We start from the raw sequence: 7,065 nt of genomic DNA on the forward strand, positions 1-7,065 counted from the left end.
TCCGCCCGTGGTACCGCCCCTCTGCTGCGCGCCCCCTTGCGGCCCGGAGGACTGAAGGGGTGGGTTGGGAACGCGGGGGCGTGGTGACGCGAAGGTGACACGAAGGTGACACGAAGGTGACACGAAGGTGACACGAAGGTGACACGAAGGTGACACGAAGGTGACACGATGGGGACACGAAGGGGACGCGGGGGTCACAGGGGTCGCAGGGAGTGTGGGGACGCGGAGGGTGTAGAGGAATTGGGGGACGTGGAGGATGGAGGGAGATGAGGGGGACATGGGGGTGACAGGGGACACGAGGGGATGGATATAGGGGATGTGGCGGAGGGGATGAGGGCACCGGGAGGGTGTAGGGACATGGAGGATGTGGGGACCTGAGGGGGAGATAGGGGTCACAGGGGGCGATGGGGACATGGAGGGTGTAGGGGACAAGGGGGACATGGGGCCACAGGGACAAGGAGGGAATATGAGGGTTACAGGGGACACAGTGGGGGTTGTGGGGACATGGGGTTGTGGGGGGAAAGGGACAATGAGGGATGTGGGGACACGAGAGACAGATGGGAACAGGGGGTGTGCAGGGTGCTGGGGACATGGGAATGTATAGGGGGGATGGGGGGGTCGGGGGCACGGGGGACCCTGGAACAGGAGAGGGACATGGGGACTGCAGGGGACATGAGGTGTAGGGACATGGGAAATATGGTGGCTGTGGGGATACAGGGGACAAAAGGGATGTAGGGACATGGGAGGAAACGGGAGGCAAGGGGACGCGGGGAGATGTCCCTATGGGGCCACGTGCAGCTGAGGGACATGGTGACACCGGGGGGCTGGGGGCAGGGGGGCAGGTGACAGCGGGAGGGGACACGCGGGTACGGCCCTGCTCTTTTCAATCCGATCCCGGAGCTGTGAGCGGGCTGCAGGCAGAGCAGTCCCTGCTCTAGGTGGCAGCAGCCTCTTTCCCTTCTGTGCTGAGACACCCGAACACGATTTCCCCATTCCCTGCATCCCTCCGAGGAACGCCACCCGGGGGGGTTTCTCCATAGATGCAGTGGGAACCCCTCCCAACGCTCTCATCCTCCTGCCTCTGTCCTCTCCATGTGGCTGCTGCAAGGTGGACCCCAAAGGGTCCCCCAAAGTCACCCCAAAGTGGCCCCAGAGGTGGCCCCCAAAATGTCCCCCAAAGTGTCACCTAAGCTGTCCCCAAAAGTGTCCCCAGGGGTGTCTGCAAAGCTGTTCTCCTCCTGGGGTTGAACAAATCCCATTCCCTCAGCCCTTCTCTTTGCACCCAAAGCATCTTCTGCTGCCGCTGCGCTGTGGTGTCACCAGGCCACCCCACTACGGTGCAGAGAGAACTCACCTTCCTGGTTAACATCCAGCAGAAAAGAATGAACAAGAAGCAAAGGGCAGAAAACAACTGCGGAGGATGCTCTGGGACGGGAATCAAGCAGGGGTGGGGGCAAGGTCCTGTTGCTCGCCATGAGAGGTCCTCTGTGGGTGGCATCCCAACCCCCACACCACGCAGGTTGGTGTCACCCATGGATGGCTGAGGGTGCACCGATCCCGCTGTCGATGTCACTGATGGAGATGTGAAAGCTGGTCAGTCCCTCCCGACTCCGAGGGACACCGCTGTCACCAGTCTCCATCCGCTGACCCGTTGGCCACCGCTCTCTGGGTACGATCCTGCGACCATCGAACGGCCCACCCATCTAACCCATATCTTTCCAACTTAGAGAGAAGGTGCTGTCCTGGGGGGGTCTGTCCTGCTGCCCATGCCGTTGATGAGGATATTAAAGAGGTCCCAGTGCTGACCCCCGAGGGACACCGCTGTCGCTCGTCTCCATTTGGACCTCCATGTCCTCCCTATAGAGGTTCAGTGGGGCTGGTGGATGTGGCTGAGGTTTTGGCTCCATCAAGGCACCAGAAAGCACGGAAGACACTGATGAAATGTGACTGGCACGTGAAGCTTTGATCAATTCTTGGCTGAAGAGCTGGAAAATGGAAACTCTGAGAAATGAGACCTCTGGTGCAAGGACCATCCCACACCTCGCTTGGGTTCGGCAGCGCTGAGCTCCAGCCCGGTGCCCAGGGATGGGTGCAGCCCTCGGAGGATATTAATAAAACACCGCGTGCCATTGGGATTGAGCTGCAGAGATCTGCCTGGCCCTGGGGTGGGAGTGCTGTGACGGCTTTTGGGTTTGTTTTTTTTTACCAGGAAAGCCCTGAAAGCTGCAAAAAACACCTTTTTCTGGCACCTTCTCCAGCAGCCGCAGGAATTCAGGTGCTGCGCGCACACACCTGAAAGTGCAATAAGTGGTGTCAGCAAATGCCAGGCAGCTATCCTGTGTCAAACCAGATAAAATCAGCTCCATCCCCGTCCTCTGTGTCTGTTCGCACACGTACGGTGTGCAAGTGATCCGGCAGAAATTTGGAGATGACTTCCATCGCCTCACCCCAACCGCGCTGGGCGAGGAACCAAAGAGATTTTGCAGCTCCATTTCATGCAGGTGGAAAACCTCCCCGAGCCGATCAGAAATGGGGAAGACTGCTCTCTGTGAACGAGCAAGGTTGAACCGGGTCAGGGTGTCTATGGGCTGGGGAGACCTTGGGTTGTTTCCATAGAAAACAGCGGGACAATGACTCACGTAAATACCGAGCACGCTGCCTTGAAGGGGACACGTGGACGACGTGGCCTTGAGGGCACAGGGCACATTGGTTTCTGCAGAAATCCATTTTGCTGCCGAGAAGGAAAGGATTGCTCTGTGTTGACCACCCACCACAAGAGCATCGGGAGGCAGAAGTGCACATGCAAGGTTTTGCCCTACACCCTACAAGTAAAGAAAAGCTCCAAGGGAAGGGGCTGGCTTCTGGGCAGTGGGATTTCGTGGGGCTCCTGAGATGGGAAAGCAGAAAATGCTCAGCAGCACAGCAGGAAAATGTGGTTTCATGCCTGAGACAGGAGCAGATCCAAAACAAAGATAAGGAAGCTTTGCATGACGACGGGAGCGGGGCCGGGTATTCATCCAGCTGCCTCCAGCACGAGCTGGGGAAAGCGTGGAGCTCGCTGCCAAAGCTGAAGGCTTCAAAGGGATCCACCAGGATGGGTGCACGGCTCAGAGCTGTGGGTCCAAGACCTGATGTATGGGAGGACTCAGGAGCAGAACCGCTGAGCAGAAATTGCTTTATACCCAGGGAAGGAGGGGAAGCGTGTCCCTTTGATGGGGATGAGATGATGCTGCCTGTGATCCGCATCCCATGGGGGCTGACATCACTGCTGCGTGCAGCCGTGCGTGTCCAGACAGCAGCGGGAGGCATCGGGCGCTGCGGGGCGTGAGTCAACTCGTCCCCAGGCAAAGATCTCTGCCAGCTCAGGGGAATTGAGCCCAAGGAGAGATTGCACCCTGATTCCCTGCCAGAAGCACGAAGGCAAGACTGGGTGCTGGCAGAAGCGTGCACCTCGATGCTGGAGGAGTCTGCTTTGGGTCAGCTTTTTGAGTGTTCCTGGAGTCAGAGTGCAAAAATGCGCTGATCCTCACGGGTAGGCAGTGCTGCTGCAAACAGCACACCTAAGCAAACGGGGTCCAAGCACCACCCACGGAGCAACAAACCCCAAATCCTCAGTTAATGGAAGCTGAATGTGCACGCCGTGGTCCTCCTTCCTTGCCCAGAGGTATCAAGGCCAGTGCGATCACTGCACAAGTGCTCCATCCATTGGGATGCTGAGCGAGAGATGTGGCTCCTGCTGTTCCCATTCAGCATCACCTCGGCCCACAGCTCTGTCCGTTCTCAGACAAGAGGACCATGTGGCTTGCAGGTGAGCTTGGCTTTTTCGGCCCTTTTTGGGTTACAACACAGAAAACGGAGGAGAGAGGTGTGGGGAGGAATGACCTTTTCCACCTCAGGATGTGGGACGAGCTTGGAGCATCCTCAGCCCAGCAGAGGAGAAAGCAGCCAGGAAAACACTGGAAGCAAGAGCAACCTTGGGATTAGGACAATTAGAAGCTGCTGGGATTTGCATAGCCTAATTAAAGATTCACTGAGCAGACACAACGAGACCAAGCCTGAGCAGCCGCCCCGTGCTCAGCATTTCCCTGTGGACGCCCTGGGTCCTGTTTCAGGGCATGATTCACGTCCCACACGTAGGAGATCTCTGCTCTCACGGGGTGCAATAGGAGCTGAGTCCTGTGGAGCCATCCCCTGGGAGCAGCCAGAGGCTTAGTACCCAATTTGGGGCAGAATTTTTCATTTTGAGCAAGGAGAGCAACCCGTGATGCCAACACAGACATTCCTCACATTTGGCTTTGGGTGTACTTCTCAACCCAAAAGCCCCAACTCCTCAACCCAACAAACCCAGCTCCTCAAGCCAATGAACCCAACTTCTCAACAAACCCAACTCCTCAACCCAAAAACCCCAGCTCCTCAACCCAACGAACCCAACTCCTCAACCCAAAATCCCAACTTCTCAACCCAACAAACCCAACTCCTCAACCCAAAATCCCAACTTCTCAACCCAACGAACCCAACTCCTCAACCCAATTAGCCCAACTTCTCAACGAATCCAACTCCTCAACCCCCAAATCCCAACTTCTCAACCCAACGAACCCAACTCCTCAATCCAATGAACCCAACTCCTCAACCCCAAAATCCCAGCTTCTCAACCCAACGAGCCCAACACCTCAACCCAATGAATGCAACTCAACCCAACGATGTTTTTCCACCTGTTGGCACAAAGTGGGTTTCCCCACTCATTGGCAATCCTCATAGCCCTGGATGGTTAGCCGTGGAACAACCCTGGATGGGATTTGTTTCCACCTATCTGAGCACTGAGCACTGCTTCTTGCTGAGCTTTGGACCTTGGACCTTTTCCCTGCCACCAGGTTGCAGGGAGCAAGGCTGAAGTCACCGCAACAGCTGGAGCTTGGCAGCATTGCCTTCCTCCTCCTCCCCATATGGCGGGCAGGGAAAGCTGCACAGGGGCTGAATCCAGAAGCAAAAGGAGGAAAATCTGTCAGGATGCGGGCAGCCCTGCTGGTCCGCAGAGAGCTGGATGCTATCCCACTCACCCCTTTGCGAAGTTGTCCTTGAGGGTTTGTTTTTGCAGTTAACCTTTGCAGAAGTACGTAAAAGTTTCAGCGGCGTGAACAACGAGGAAAAATGGTTCCAACCCCATGAATATGGAAGACTCCCAAGCACAAACACGGAAGAAGGAAAAGTGAAGGGAATGAGGAGGTCCCGGCCCTTCCTGGTGAAGGGAGGGGTTCCTGAGGCTTCCTTAATGCAGCCCGCTGGGAAAACCATTGTTTTCCCTTCTCCTCCCACAAAGCTCATGGCAGAGCCCGGTGCTGGGGACTCAGTCCTCCCATATCTGCCCCAATATGTGGACGGTTTGGGGTCTGCGATAGGGGTACTACAACCCCTCGTGTCAAATCATCCCCACGGCTGCAGCCCTCGTGCAAGCCGCTTTCTTTCTGCAGTTTCTTTTTAATTCGCTTTTTTTTCCGAGTGAGATGTCCCCGTTCTCGTCCATCCATAACGGCGCTCGTTGGGGATTTGGGGATATTTTGCCTGGGCAGGGGAGGCCAAAGCCGTTGTTTCCCAGTGGGTGATAAGAAGCCCTTGCTGGGTTGGGATCCACATGTTTGCATGCCTGTGGGGACGCAAATCTGAGCATCACGTTACAGGAAGAATCAGGAGAAGCAGACTGGATATGGAAATGCCGAGCAAGACCCGTCACGCTCCCCGAGCCGTAATTAGGGAGCACTAATTGCCTTCAGGATCCTCCTTCCCAAAGCAGCTGCATCCCCCAGGTGATCCCAAACCATGGATGGCTCGATGACCGTGAGCAAAGGGCTATGAGAACGGGATACCCATGGTTTCCTCCCAGCGAAAAGGCATAGCTTGTGTTAATTCATGGAGAGTGCCTCGTTCTGCACCAATTAGGAAGCGAAATGCAGAAGCGGAACTGCTTATTAAATTACAGACCAGGCAGGCTGAATCTGAAGATTATTTAACGCCGAGTGTTGCTATGAGGCACTCGCAAAACTGCGTTGGGATGATAATAATAATAATAATAATAATAATAACAATAATGGGAGTGATATCGCTCAAAGTAACGAAGGCATAAATCAGGCAAACCCTGCCGGTAAAAAGGAGAAACACATAGTTTGAGGACAAGGAATGCATCAAGTGCCGACACTGAGGAATAAAGCAGCGTGCTCAGAGCGCCGTAATTCAGAGCCATTTTCCCTACAATCGTATTTTCAGCACCAATTCGTTATCTCATCCCGCTAAGCCAAAGAGATGAGAAACATTAAAGTCTCTTTGAGTGCGAGCATCCTCACCCCTGATAAAAAGAGCTGAGCCGCTTCTTGTTCGGCTTCTTCCATGCAGCCGCACCAGAAACCATCCCCAAATGGAGAAGGCAATGAGAAATGGGTGCAGATCTGGATAACAGAGGTGGAGTGGCGTTTTGCTGCCCTCTGCATCACCCTCAGCGCCGCACTGACCCCGGGGCTGCGATCTGGAAATCCATGCTTGCAGGGTGAGCAAGAGCTGGGACGGATCGTGGGGCACGCATGTGAGTGGAGCAGGGCGGAGGTTTGCACGCTGCAAGCACCAGCGTTTGGTTTGTCATCCAAGGGAAACAAAACCTCAGCCCTGAGCATCTCCCAAGCGCAGCCTTTGGGACACGGTCAGCTCCACGTCCCTGCTCTGCGTGCTGAGCCTGGAGGATGGTGCAGAGGGATGGAGGATGCAGAGGGATGGAGGATGCAGAGGGATGGAAGATGCAGAAGGATGGAGGATGCAGAAGGATGCAGGATGCATGTGGGTGCATAGGGATGGAGGATGCAGCGGGATGGAGGATGCATGTGGGTGCAGAGGGATGGAGGTTGCAAAGGGATGCAGGATGCATGTGGGTGCAGAGGGATGCAGGATGCATGTGGATGGAGGATGCACGTGGGTGCTTAGGGATGGAGGATGCAGAGGGATGCAGGATGCAGAGGGATGCAGGATGCATGTGGGTGCTGAGGGATGCAGGATGCATGTGGGTGCTGAGGGATGCAGGATGCA

At 55.7% G+C, this 7,065-nt stretch overlaps 1 long non-coding RNA gene across 4 annotated transcripts in view; it reads left to right on the forward strand.

The window, feature by feature from the left end:
* Positions 634-7,065, forward strand: part of LOC110389215 — a 9,144-nt gene continuing 2,712 nt past the window's right edge. For 3 of the 4 annotated variants that reach the window (XR_002433083.1, XR_002433085.1, XR_002433086.1), the window contains exon 1: positions 635-6,819. This is a non-coding gene — a long non-coding RNA (uncharacterized LOC110389215). Of the gene's footprint in view, positions 6,820-7,065 lie in introns of all 4 variants that reach the window. The other variant, XR_002433084.1, reaches the window with a different exon arrangement.

This window comes from Numida meleagris, chromosome 32 (assembly GCF_002078875.1).
Source record: "Numida meleagris isolate 19003 breed g44 Domestic line chromosome 32, NumMel1.0, whole genome shotgun sequence".
NCBI classification, from domain to species: domain Eukaryota; kingdom Metazoa; phylum Chordata; class Aves; order Galliformes; family Numididae; genus Numida; species Numida meleagris.